The sequence below is a fragment of the Pan paniscus genome, chromosome Y (genome assembly GCF_029289425.2).
Source record: "Pan paniscus chromosome Y, NHGRI_mPanPan1-v2.0_pri, whole genome shotgun sequence".
In the NCBI taxonomy this organism is placed as follows: Eukaryota; Metazoa; Chordata; class Mammalia; order Primates; family Hominidae; genus Pan; species Pan paniscus.
Genome location: NC_073273.2, coordinates 43,792,814 through 43,807,059, shown reverse-complemented (window position 1 = coordinate 43,807,059; position 14,246 = coordinate 43,792,814). Strand labels below are relative to the sequence as shown.

At 45.0% G+C, this 14,246-nt stretch overlaps 2 protein-coding genes and 1 pseudogene across 7 annotated transcripts in view; 2 read left to right on the top strand and 1 right to left on the bottom strand.

The window, feature by feature from the left end:
* AMELY (amelogenin Y-linked) overlaps positions 1–14,246 on the bottom strand; it is a 208,773-nt gene that overhangs the window by 193,072 nt on the left and 1,455 nt on the right. The gene's annotated exons all lie outside the window — the stretch shown is intronic.
* LOC129395580 (ATP synthase-coupling factor 6, mitochondrial-like) lies at positions 4,732–5,642 on the top strand (annotated as a pseudogene).
* Positions 13,238–14,246, top strand: part of LOC129395581 (uncharacterized) — a 158,880-nt gene continuing 157,871 nt past the window's right edge. For 4 of the 6 annotated variants that reach the window (XM_055107053.2, XM_055107052.2, XM_055107060.2 and 1 more), the window contains exon 1: positions 13,847–14,134. The gene's annotated coding sequence lies outside the window, so the exon portion shown is untranslated. Of the gene's footprint in view, positions 13,609–13,846; positions 14,135–14,246 lie in introns of those variants that run through there. The other 2 variants (XM_055107054.2, XM_055107059.2) reach the window with 1 other exon arrangement.

Genomic DNA, 14,246 nt, shown 5'->3' with positions numbered 1-14,246 from the left:
TTGGTAGCTTGATGGGGATGGCATTGAATCTATAAATTACCTTGGGCAGTATGGCCATTTTCACGATATTGATTCTTCCTACCCATGAGCATGGAATGTTCTTCCATTTGTTTGTATCCTGTTTTATTTCATTGAGCAGTGGTTTGTAGTTCTCCTTGAAGAGGTCCTTCAGATTCCTTCTAAGTTGCATTCCTAGGTATTTTATTCTCTTTGTAGCCACTGTGAATGGGAGTTCACTCATGATTTGGCTGTTTGTCTGTCATTGGTGTATAGGAATGCTTGTGATTTTTGCACATTGATTTTGTATCCTGAGACTTTGCTGAAGTTGTTGGTCAGTTTACAGAGTTATTAGGCTGAGATGATGGTGTTTTCTGTATATAGAATTGTGTCATCTGGAAACAGGTAAGACACACTGATTATTTCTGCATTGGTATTACAGACCAAAATGCAAACTAGCCCAAGGCTGGTGCAATAGACACTGCAACTGAATATGAAATGAGTGACTAAAAGTTGAAAAGAACCATTAACTAGACCCACCAGCTGGAATATTCTGTTTTGCACTCTTCCTTTTCTTCCCCACCCCACCATACCTTTGTCTTCCATGAGTTATTTCTGCTGCATGTTACTCTATTCTTTTTCAACCAGCTTTGGCAGAAAGATGTAGTATTTCAAGTGCTTAATATAAGATTATTCATGTTTTCTTCTTGGTGTTTTCTAATTCCATCCTTCAGTGTTAGACAAAGACATACAAAGTGGTCTGGGCATGGTAGCTCACAGCTTTCATCTCAGCACTTCAAGAGGCCAAGGTGGGAGGATTGCTTGAGCCCAGGAGTTCAAGATCAGCCTGAGCAACATAGTGAGAACCACATCTCTACAAAAAATTTAAAAATTAGCAGGGCATTGTGGCACATGCCTGTAGTTCCAGCTACTCAGGAGCCTGAGGTGGGAGGATTGAAGTAGGTGGGGAGGAGCAGGAAGTCATTATAGATGCCAGAGCAACCCAAGAGAAAAAGGACACATTACAGTTAAAGCTGGGTAAAGGCAGAGATGATTCAAAGAATGCTGGAAGAGTCCAGTTGTGGGGAAAGAGGTCTCAAGCAGGGGCAGTGGGGCTGGAAGAAAAGGGTAGATGAATATGGGTGGCAAAGGCAAAAGGGGCTGGATGGGAAGCTTGTGGGGATTTGTTGGGTGTTGGTGCAGAGAAGAAGTAGTCACAGAAAGTTTCAAGGCTAAAGTCTTGGAAACTGAGAAAAGGTTGTCTATCTGACAAAAGTTGGAAATTCAGTAATGGGGACAGAATTTCCTTGTTGGGTCAAGTGTATGATCTGGGCCAGATAGTCACTGAGAGTCCACAGATATAGACCAAAGCCCCTAAGGCAGTCTCACTCCTTCCACAGAGGGAAAGAAGAGAGCAACATGATGCACAGAAGAATGATGGTCTCCTGCTAGGCCTGACACAGGACACCTGTCACATTTGTTTATGGAACACTTAGCTCTTTGGGGCTCCCAGGGACTAAAGTGTGTGCCTCAAAACATACCCTATAGGCTGCCTATTTCTATAAATCAACTAAATAATGCATTAGCTTCAGTCAGATTACTCTCAACAGTGGAAATGGTGACCTACTTCTAGTGACCCACCTGTGTGCAGAGCTGCAAGGCTTCTCAGTAAGAACACAGCCTCTCAAGTGTCCTTGATGGCCATCAAACTCCGCACCTCAAGTGACTCCCCTGCCTCAGCTTCCCAAAGTTCTGGGATTACAAGCATGAGCCACCACACTGGCCTTTTTTTTTTTGGTCGGTTTTTTTTTTTTTTTTTTTTTTTTTTTTTAGAGACAGGGTCTCCCTGTGTTACTCAGGCAGGAGCGCAATGTCATGATCATAACTCACAGCAGCGTTCACTCTTGGGGCTCAAGCAATCCTCTTTCACCTCAGCCATCCAAGTAGCTGGGAGTACAGGCACATGCCACCATGCGTGGCTAATATTTTTTCATTTGTTTCTTTTTTCTTTGTGAGACAGAGTCTCACTCTGTTACCAAGGCTGCAGTGCAGTGGCATGATCTTGGCTCACTACAACCTCCACTTCCTGGGTTCAAGCGATTCTCCCACCTCAGCCTCCTGAGTAGCTGGGATTATAGGCATGCACCACCAAGCCCAGCTAATTTTTGTATTTTTAGTAGAGACAGGGTTTCTCCATGTTGGTCAGACTGGTCTTGAGCTCCCAACCTCAGGTGATCTGCCCACCTCGGCCTCCCAAAGTGCTGGGATTATAGGCATGAGCCACCGTGCCCAGCCATATTTTTCATTTTTTAAGCAATGCAGTCTCTCTACGTTGACCACATGATCACTCAGGTGATCCTCCTGCCTCAGCCTCCCAAAGTGCTGGGATTGCAGGCATGAGCCATGGCACCTGGCCATGGAGCACAGTTTTGCTGACATCTTGATATTACCCAATGTGTTTTTCTTTTCAGAAAAACAGAACCCATATGATACATATAAAGGCATTCAGTTTTAAGGTATTGGCTCATGAGATTATGGAGGCTGAGAAGCCTATGATCTGCTGTCTGCAAGCTGCAAGGCTAGTGGAATAGTTCAAAAGCCTGAGAGATAGAGAGCCAATAGTGTAGACTCCAATTTAGGTCTGAAGGCCTGAGCACCTCGAGCCCAGAGGACACTTCAATGTCCCAGCTCAAGCTGTCAGTCAGAAGAAGGGCAAATACAGCTATCCTCTCTCTATGTGCTCTGCTCCGGCCCTCAGTGGGTTGGAGGGTGCCCACAACACCAGGGAGAATGATCTACTTTGCCCAGTTCAGCGATTCAAATGCTAAATCTCATCTGGAAACACCCTGAAAGAGACATCCAGAAAAAATGTTTAAGCAGTTATGTGAACATCCTGAGGTCCAGCCAAGTTGACACGTAGAATTAACCATCATCCCCAGTGACACTCTTTCAGGATTTTTGACCTCCAGAACTATCAGATAATACATGTGAACTGTTTAAACCACTAAGTTTGTGGTAATTTATTACAGCAGTGACAGGAAGCTAACGCAGCCACTAACCCAAAAATCAACTTTTCTCCTTTGTAAAATGATCATGATATTTCCCCAACCACCTCATACGTTACTATGACAATCAGTGACAGAATGTTTGAATATGTTTTGAAACTATAAAAGCCTTGCCAGAACAAAATCTGCTGCCCCTTTTGATCTAGTACTTTTCCTATCCACTCAGTTCTTCCTTTGCTGACTAGTTTCTGCTCCTCTCAGGGTACATTTGATTTGGGCAAGTCTTTCCAATGACCTTCACCTTGTCTGAATGGGTGGCTGGGCCTGAGGCACTGGCCATTTCTGCTTTTTAGAATCCATCATCATCATCAAATACAGTAAGCTTTATTTAATATTTTGGTATTTTGTTCACAATGGAATATCTGCATAATTTTTGCCTTTTAAAATATGGCATTAAAGGACCATCCAAGCAACAGGAAGAGAGCTTCCTGTCCAGTGAGGCTTGAGCGACTGAAACAGTGGCCCAGAATGCATTGCGATGGCGGTAGGCATGTGGGAGGCGGAACCAGGGCCAGAAGTAGAACCGTGTGGCCACTGCCGCAGCTTTTGCAGCTGGGTACTGAGTCCACCTAATGTAAAATCAGCATGGGCCAGGTGCAGTGGCTTACGTCTGTAATCCCAGCACTTTGGGAGGCTTAGGCGGGCGGATCACCTGAGGTCTGGAGTTCGAGACCAGCCTGACCAACATAGAGAAAGCCGGTCTCTACTAAAAAAAAAAAATACAAAATTAGCTGGGCGTGGTGGCTCATGCCTGTAATCCCAGCTACTCGGGAGGTGGAGGCAGGAGAATTGCTTCAACTCAGGAGGTGGAGGCTGCCGTGAGCTGAGATTGTGCCATTGCACTCCAGCCTGGGCAACAAGAATGAAACTCCGTCTCCAAAAAAAGGAAAAAAAAATCAGCTTGATTCCACTTGGCACGGTGGCTCACACCTGTAATCTCAGCAATTTGGGAGGCCAAGGCGGGCAGATCACCTGGTCAGGAGTTCAAGATCAGCCTGACCAATAAGCTGAAACCCCATCTCTACTAAAATACAAAAAATTAGCTGGGCATGATGGTGTTCACCTGTTATCCCAGCTACTTGGGAGCCTGAGGCAGGAGAATCGCTTGAACCCAGGTGTTGGGATTCTCTCAGGATGGTGGCAGAAATATTAAAGGGAAATATTAGGGAAATCACTCAGGATGGTGGCAGAAATATTAAAGGGAAATACTAGGGAAGGTTATAGAGAATAGTCACGACCTTTTTGGAAGGCTGAAAGGTTACATAGCTTGTAATAATTGAACAGGCTGAAGGTGGCCATTTCTTACCTTAGAGCATTAGGTCATAGGGTAAATATTAGGGTCAATAGAGGTTTCCACAGTTAAGTCTGTTTACCCTACCTCCATTAACTAACCATTGAGCCAGATGGCCCTCTGTGGGCAGGCGGGCAAGGAGGTCGACCAGGAAAATTGTCTGTAATGGTATTTACTTTAGACCTCGGTATCTGAGGTTAAATATTCGTAGAATACTCTGTTAACCATGTTAATTATCCACAGGTGTGTTTACTCAAAGCTTCTGTTGTTAATTCTGTACTAAATAAATGCCTGGAGTGCAAACTGCTGAGGGATATGGCTGCCATTCTTTACAGGACTCTCCTTGGAGTCTGTGAGAGGCCTCGGACCCTCAGCTGGATTGGCAAAGCAGAGTATCTATGTGTCAGTGTACTTTATTCTTCCATTGCTGGGTCAGGGGTCTGTAAGGGACAGATTCCCCACAGCTAGTGCCCTGGTGAAAGGAGTGCTGCCTGACTGGGAGGCAGAGGTTGCAGTGAGCTGAGATCGTGCCACTGCACTCCAGCCTGGGCCAGAGAGCAAGACTCCCTTTCAGAAAAAAAAAAAAAAAAAAAAAATCAGCATGATTCTTCAGAGGATCTTCAGGTTCTCCTCTGTCATTTGGTCAGCAGGCTCAGTCCACTTGCGAAGGAATGTTGGTGTTACTGCGGTGGCTTTTTTTTTTTTTTTGAGACAGAGTTGTGCTCTGTCACCCAGGCTGGAGTGCAGTGGTGTGATCTTGGCTCACTGCAAGCTCCGCCTCCCAGGTTCATGCCATTCTCCTGCCTCAGCCTCCTGAGTAGCTGGGACTACAGGTGCCCCCCACCATGCCTGGCTAATTTTTTGTATTTTTAGTAGAGACAGGGTTTCACCATGTTAGCCAGGATGGTGTCGATCTCCTGATCTCATGATCCGCCCACCTCGGCCTCCCAAAGTGCTGGGATTACAGGCGTGAGCCACTGCAGTGGCATTTAATAAGAACTTGATCCTCTACAGAAACTCTTTATGGACAAGATTAGAGAATACAAATCTAAGCGACAGACATCTGGAGGACCTGTTGACACCAGTCCACAGTATCAGCAAGTGCTGGAGAGGGAGCTTTTAAGCTTGAGCAAATATATGATAAAGTAGACATGAATAGGTTCCCCACTTCAAATTTGAAGATCCCAAATTTGAAGTCATTGAAAAACCCCAGGCCTGAAGAGATAAAGTAAAATTAATCTGGTACTTTGTCATGAGTTACTTGTACAACTAGTTAGAAGTTTCAGAATAAACATACATTTCATAACTGTGAAAAATAAATAAATAAAATATGGCATTATAATATTATATATCTTGATGACTGCATTTTTGGCACTCCCTTAAACTTGTTTCACCATAGTGTCCCACCTTATATTTACCTGCCAAAGTTAAGGACACATGCCTGGGAGATTGGTTGTATTAGGGTTCTCTACACAGATAGAACTAATGGAATATATATGCATATAAAAGGGAGTTAATTAAGTGTTAACTCACATGATCACAAGGTCCCACAATAGGCCTTTTGCAGGCTGAGGAGCAAGGATGGCCAGTCTGAGTTCCACAACTGAAGAACTTGGACTTCCATGTTTGAGGGCAGGAAACATCCAGCATGGGAGAAAGATGTAGGCTCGGAGGCTAGGCCAGTCTCTCCTTTCTGCCTGCCTATATTATAGTTGCACTGGCTGCTGATTACTAGTGCCTTTCCCAGTCCACTGACTCAATGTTAATCTCCTTTGTCAATATCCTCACAGACACACCCAGGATCAATAATTTGTATCCTTCAATCCAGTCAAGTTGACACTCAGTATTAACCATCACAAGTCCACACCTTGTCAACGTGAGCCCATACACATCTCCTGAGATTATGTTAGGTCATAATTATGGCTAACATAATACAATTATCCTTTGTACGACTGGAAATGCACCAATCCCCAACCCAAATGCTATTACATAAGGTTAATATACTTAAATGGTGATATGAAGTCAATATATCTTATGTCACATGATAAAGGAGAAAGAAAATAAAATGAAGATATTTTCTTAGTACAGGTGTATACATGCACCAACATGTTTTTAACAAAAGAAGGAGGAAATGCTGATGACAATTACTGTGGTTGTTTCTGCAGCTGGTAACATGGTTGTAGCTGGTATTGATGACTACCTTCTACTTCCCATTCTGTATTTCCTTTGTCTTCAGCAAGCACTTCAGCAGGTTGTGGGTTTTTTCCTGGTGGAGTGACCCAAACCTTCATTCCTGAAGGGTCTGGGTCATCTGCAGTCCTGCCTGGATTGGGCTGTTGTAGTTTTCCATTGACCTTAATCATAGGGCATGGTTATATGAAAAGATTAATGGATCTCCTGTATTCCTTTTTTTTTTTAAACAGAGTCTCAATCTGTTGCCCAGGCTGGAGTGCAGTGGCCTGATCTTGGCTCATTTCAACCTCCGCCTCCTGGGTACAAGCGATTCTCCTTCCTCAACTTTCCTAGAACCTGGGATTACAGTCTCATGCCACTGTGCCCAGCTAATTTTTTTTTTTTTGAGATGAATTCTTGCTCTTGTCCCCCAGGCTGGAGTGCAAATGATGTGATCTTGGCTCACTGCAACCTCTGCCTCCTGGGTTCAAGTGATTCTCCTGCCTCAGCCTCCTGAACAGCTGGGATTATAAGTGCCTGCCTCCATGCCTGGCCAATTTTTGTATTTTTAGTAGAGATGGGGTTTCACCATGTTGGTCAGGCTGATCTTGAACTCCTGTTCTCAGGTGATCCGCCTGCCTTAGCCTCCTAAAGTGCTAGGATTACAGGCATGAGCCACTGTGCCTGGCTGCGTGCCCAGATAACTTTTGTATTTTTAGTGGAGACAGAGTTTTGCCATGTTAGCCAGGCTGATCTTAAACTCCTGACCTCAGGTGGATCTCCAGTATTCCATACATACCCTTCCTTACCTCTGTCCTGAAATAGTAGACTGATTTCATCTTGATAATCTGGGTCAGTCAACCCCAGCCACCACTGTAACTCCCTTTTCAGCCTATTGACTTAAAGGGAGGAGGAGCCCAAAGTGTCCAGGTGGTAATCTTAACTTCCAGTTTAATGGAATCATTGTTGTGTCTACTGGTGGCAGCATTCCTCCCTCTGGAACTAAAACCTCTAGGCCAGCAGAACATAATGTTGTGGGACTAGGAAGCAAACATTTTGGTAGTGGGTCACCAGGGGTGATGATGAGTGGTGCCACTTCCACTTTCATCCCTTGATTCCTGGACCCATGAATCCTGGCTATGGGAGAAACAGTACCATATATTTGATGCTGATTCAGAGCATACATGGCCTTCTGGAGAACTTTGCCCCAGGCCTGCAAAGTATTGTCACCTAGTTGGCATTGTAATTGTGGCTTCAAAAGGCCATTCCACTGTTCTATCAATCCAGCTGCTTCAGGATGATGGGGAACATAGTAAGACCAATGAATTCTGTGAGCATGAGCCCACTGCCACACTTCTTTAGCCATAAAGTGAGTCAGAGGCAATACTGTGTGGAATACCATGACAGTGGATAAGGCATTCCGTGAGTCCACAGATGGTAGTCTTGGCAGAAGCATTGCATGCAGGATGGGCAAACCCATATCTGGAGTAGGTGTCTATTCCAATGAGGACAAATCTCTGCTCTTTTCATGATGGAAGTGGTCCAATATAATCAAACTCCTACCAGTAGTTGGCTGATCACCTTGAGAAAGGAATGGTTCCATATTAAGGGCTCAGTGATGGTCTCTGCTGCTGGCAAATTGGGCACTCGGCAGTGGTCATAGCAAGGTCAGCCTTGGTAAGTGGAAGTCCATGTTGCTGAGCCCCTGCATAACCTCCATACCTGCCACCATGGTCACTTTGTTCATGGGCCCACTTGGCGATGACAGAGGTGGTTAGGGAAAGAGGATGAGTGGTGTCCACAGAACAGGTCATTCCATCCCATTGATTATTGAAATCCTCTTCTGTTGAGGTTATGCATTGGTGGGCACTCACATAGGATACAAATATCTTCACAGTTTTTGACTACTCAGAAAGTTCCATCCACATACTTCTTCCCCAAATTTGTTTTTGACCCATTTCCCAATGATGCTTCTTCCAAGTCTCTGACCATCCAGCCAAACCATTGGCTACAGCTCATGAATCAGTATAGAACCTCACATGTGGCCATTTCTCCTTTAATGCAGAGTGCACAACCAGGTGCACTGCTCAAAGTTCTGCCCACTGGGAAGACTTTACTTTGCCACTATCCTTTAGGGATATCCTAGAAAGGGGCTGTAGTGCTGCAGCTGTCCACTTCTGGGTGTTGCCTGTATATCGTGCAGAATGTTCTGTAAACCAGACCATACTCTTCTTTTCCTCTGTCAAGTGATCTTAGGGAATGCCCCATAAGGATATCATTGCAGGACGGGGGAGAGAAGACAGGGTGGCAGGGGTGGAGCCCTTGGGTGTTTAAGCTACTTCCTCATGTAACTTACTTGTGCTCTCACGACCTACTACAGCCCAATCACATATATACCACCTCCATTTGATGATGGAATGCTGCTGTCCATGACCCACTTTATGGACAGATGGCTCAGAAAGCACCCAGTTCATGATAGGCAGTTCAGGTTGCATGGTGACTTGATGACCTGTAGTTGAATGTTCAGTTTCCCCAAAAGCCCAGTAATAAGCCAAGAGCTATCGCTCAAAAGGACAGTAGTTACCCACAGAAGATGGCAGGGCCTTGCTCCAAAATCCTAGAGGCCTCTGCTGTGATTCACCTATGGAAGCCTGCAAAGCCTCCAAACAGCATCTCTATCTGCCACTGAAACCTTAATCACCATTGGATCTGCTGGGTCATATGACCCAAATGGCAGCACAGCTTGCACAGCAGCCTGGACCTGTTGCAGAGCCTTCTCCATTTGTGGACCCCATTCAAAACTGGCAGCCTTTTAGGTCACTTGATTAATGGGCTGGAGTAACACACCCAAATGAGGAATGTGTTGCCTCCAAAATCCAATAGGTCCACTACTCATTGTACCTCTTTCTTGGTTGTAGGAGGGGCCAAATACAGCAACTTATCCTTCACCGTAAAAAGAATATCTTGACAAGTCTCACACCACTGGATCCCTAGGAATCTTACTGAGGGTAAGATTGAATGAACTTATCTCACCAATAAGTTCAATGCATTTGCTATTCTTTCTCCCTTTCTTTCTTTCTCTTTCTTTCTTTTTCCTTCTTTCTTCCTTTCTTCCTTTCTTTCCTTCTTTCTTTTTTGAGACGGAGTCTTGCTCTGTTGCCCTGGCTGGAGTGCAGTGGTGTGATCTCAGCTCACTACAAGCTCCGCCACCCAGGTTCATGCCATTCTCCTGCCTCAGCCTCCCATGTAGCTGGGACTACAGGCGCCCGCCAACACGCCTGGCTAATTTTTTGTATTTTTAGTAGAGACGGGGTTTCACCACGTTAGTCAGGATGGTCTTGATCTCCTGACCTCATGATCTGCCCGTCTCGGCCTCCCAAAGTGCTGGGATTACAGGTGTGAGCCACCGCGCCCGGCCTATATTCATGTTTATATGTGATATGGTTTGGCACCCAAATGTCATCTTGAATTGGAACTCCCACAATTCCCATGTGTTGTGGAAGGAATCTATTGGGAGGTGACTTAATTATAGGGGCAGGTCTTTCCTGTGCTGTTCTAAAGAGGGTGAATGAGTTTCACAAGATCTGATGGCTTTCAAAAATGGGAGTTTCCCTATACAAGCTCTCTCTCTTTGCCTACTGCCATTCATGTAAGAGATGAGTTGCTTCTCCTTATCTTCCACTGTGACTATTAGGCTTCCCCAGCCTCATGGAACTGTAAAAGACATTAAACCTCTTTCTTTTGTAAATTGCCCAGTCTTGGGTATGTCTTTATCAGCAGTGTGAAAATGGACTAATACAATGTGCATATATGTAGAATAATATATATACATACTGTATGTACATACCATATATGTATGTATACATACATGTATATATACACACAGATGCACACACATACATATATACACACATATACATACAATTATATATGCACATACACATACATATGTATATACACATACATATACACATAATACATACACACACACAGATAGTTAAAAAATTAGGACCTAACTATTGCCTACGCAGGCGGGCAGTGGTGTTTATCACAGCCCTCTGCAGCCTCAAACTCCTGGGCTCAAGCAGTCCTACCTAAGCAGCTTCCCAAAGCGCTGGGATTACGGAGTGAGACACCATGCTGACCTACACATTTTAAGTACAAGCCTTCATCTGATATGGATTTTGCAAATATTTGCTTGCACTCTGTGATGTGTTTTTTTCACTGTATTAAATGTCTTTTGTACACTTCTAAAGTTCTACTGATGTCTAACATCATTTCTTTTTTTTTTTTTGTCCGAGATGGAGTCTTGCTCTGTCACCTAGGCTGGAGTGCAGTGGCACCATATTGGCTCAGTGCAACCTCCGCCTCCAGGGTTTAAGCAATTTTAGTGCCTCAGCCTCCCCAGTAGCTGCGATTACAGGCACGCACCACCACGCCTGCTAATTTAATTGTTGTGTTTTTAGTAGAGATGGGGTTTCACCATGTTGGCTCATCTTGAACTCCTGAGCCTCAGGCTCTCAAAGCAGTGGGTGGCTCACATGTGTGAGCCACCGTGCCTGGCTAACATCGTTTATTTTTTCTTTGATGCATCATGCTTTTGCTACTCTATCTAATAAGTCATCACAGGCTGCATGTGGTACCTCACATCTGTAACACTACCAGTTTGGGAGGCTGAGGTGGGCGGATCAGTTAGGGTCAGGAGTTCAAAACCAGCACGGCCAACATGTTGAAACCCCATTTCTACTAAAAATAGAAAACAAAACAAACAAACAAAAATAATTAGCTGGCTGTGGTGGCAGCTGCCTGTAATCCCAGCTACTTGGGAGACTAAGGCAGAATTGCTTGAATTGGCAGAGGCTGCAGTTAGCCAAGATGGCACCACTGCACTCCAGACTGGGCAACAAAGTGAGAGACTCTGTCTCCAAAAAAAAAAAAAAAAAAAAAAAAAGTAACTGCCGAACCCAAGGTTGTCTAGGTTTTCTCCTATGTTATCTTCTGGGAGTTTTTATAGTTTTGTCTTTTACATTTAGGGCTATTGTCTATTTTATTTTTTGTGAAAGGTATAAAGTCTATGTCTAGAGTTTTTTTTTTTTTTTTTTTTTTGCATATGATGTCCTGTTGTTCCAGCACCGTGAGTTAAAAAGAATGAACTGCCTTTGCTCCTTGCTCAAAGATTAGTTGAGGTGGGGTGGTATGGCTCAAGCCTCTAATCACAGCAATTTGGGAATGTGAGGCAGACAGTTTGACACAGTCCGGGGTAACATGGTGAGATCTCAACTCTACAAAAAATGCAAAACACTTAGGCATGCTGGTGCTCGCCTGTAGACTCAGCTACCTGGCAGACTGAGGTAGGAGGCTGTAGTGAGCTGAGACCACACCACTGCATTCCAGGCTTTTTGTGGGTTCCTACTGCCTTTTTTTTTTTTTTTTTAAGATGTTGTCTTGTTCTGTAGCCCAGGCTGGTGGCCTGATCTCCTCTCACTGCAATCTCCACCTCCCAGGTTCAAGCTATCCTCCTGTCTCAGCCTCTGAGCAGCTGGGATTACAGGTGCAAGTCACCACACCCAACTAATTTTGTATTTTAAGTGGAGACGGGGTTTCACCGTATTGATTAGGCTGGTTTCAAACTCCTGACCTCAGGTGATCCACCCACCTGGGCCTCCCAAAGTGCTGGAATTACAGGCATGAGCCACTGCACCCAGCCCCTACTGGCTTTTAATTTGAATTCTGGATACTCGGCCTGCATGATTGCTCATGCCTGTAATTCCACCACTTTAGGAGGCCAAGGAGGGCAGGTCACTTGAGGTCAGTAGTTTGAGACTAGCCTGGCCAACATGGTGAAACCCGTTCTCCACTAAAAACACAAAAATTAGCCAAGTGTGGTGCTGCATGCCTGTAACCCCAGCTACCCGGGAGGCTGAGGCAGGAGAATCACTTGAACCCGGGAGACGGAGGTTGTAGTGAGCCGAGATAGTGCCACTGCACTGCTGCCTGGGAGACAAAGGGAAAGTCAGTCTCCAAAAAAAAAAAAAAAAAAAAAAAAAAATCCAGGTACTGTTGGTGACATTTGTTGCAAACAGATGTGTTTTTCCCCTGCCTCCAATTAGTAAGTGAAAATAACTGGAACACACACACACACACACACACACAGAAAATAACTGGAACACACATCTCTAGTGCAGTGGGTATCTGTGGAAATTATTGTGGCTCGCTTTGTCAGAATGCACTAGCTCCTTCCAACTTTATTTTCTTGTTTTCTCCCACCTGGTAGGACTGCACATTTGAAAAATTCGAAGCATTACATAACACAGTCTATCACTTATCTACCGCCCACCTAACATTTCAGAAAGAGGAATTTTGGTGATTGCATGATAAATAGAGGAGGTCTGTCTTCCTGCCTTAGTGTTACAGTGTCCTTTGGTGTTCTATAAGCCTATGACAAAAGCTATTGACTATAAGGGCAGTAAACCCGGTGGGATACAGGCAGGATGGATTCTGAGCTGTCTTGCAGTTAGCTACAGAAGATCAGCTGCAAAACTCGGCTACCCTGTGCTCCCGTTTGAGAGTGAGGATTTCCATCACTTTCTCCCACTTTAAAAGATTGACATCTGCCAAGTAATTAGAACATACAAAGAGGTCTTTTAACCAAGTTCAGTTTGGAATTTCCAAGTGCTAAGCAGGGGTGGCAGGCTAGGAGGACGGTTTGGCTGTGCAGCTACTTGAGAGGGTGCGGTAGCCGAGGGCTGCGTCCACGTTAAGTCCAGAGCTGTAAAGACTTCTACTCTTTACTTTCCAAAACTGAACGAGCAAGGCTATAGAAGAATCAATTAACCACAAAGTGACCCTACAGGCGGAAAAAATACAGCGCTTCCACCAGAAGGCGGTGGGGGAAGGGAAGCACGTGTAGCCAGGGTAGGGTTGCATCATGAGCTCGCTTGGGTTTTCTCTTGCACCCTTCGTTTTTCGATTGCATGCAATACCTCAGCATCAGTTTACACAAGCCCAGGGAGTCCGGGAGCAATGAAGGGCAGGCTCAGTGGAAGGTCCCAAGTCTGTCTGGAGACCTTTGAATGGCAGCTGGTAAGACATAATAAGACACAATCTGTTCTGCTGATTCACAATTATGGAGACTGTGTATGTGTATTTTTTTTAATCGATGTGCTCTAATGATGGTGTAGCAACCGTGATTTCATATCATTGATGTTTTTACAGCAATATTTCGCAGGGTAATTTTCAGGTCTGCTTTTTTGTTGGAGGATCGACCCCTTAAAAATTCATCTCGGGTTCCCGTCCCCCCACAACCTGAGCGTCTAACGCGGGAGGAGGAGCAAGTGAGGTTATAAATTGCTGAGTGTACTGGGATCTTAGCACAAAGCTCATTATATACTAAAAGGAGGGGCAAACTTATTTAAAAATATTCAACACGGCAGGCCTCAGAGGTGCTGGGGAGGGGGAGTGGAAATCTGTTTAACTGAATTAAGGCCGCGCGCGAAGGGAGGAAAGAGCGCTGGGGACTTGAGTGCACCAGGGCCCGTCCGTGTAAGCACTGGCAACGCAAAGCACCTTACAAACGCCCGAGGTCTGAAGCCTGGGAGTGGCGGTGGAGGTGAGTCTCCCAGTCTCCTCTTCAGTTCCTACACGCGAGGTCCTGGCTTTTACGCCAGTTTGTCCCTAAGCATTTCTGGCTCTTTCTGGGACGTGTTTTGCAAAGGGGGGAG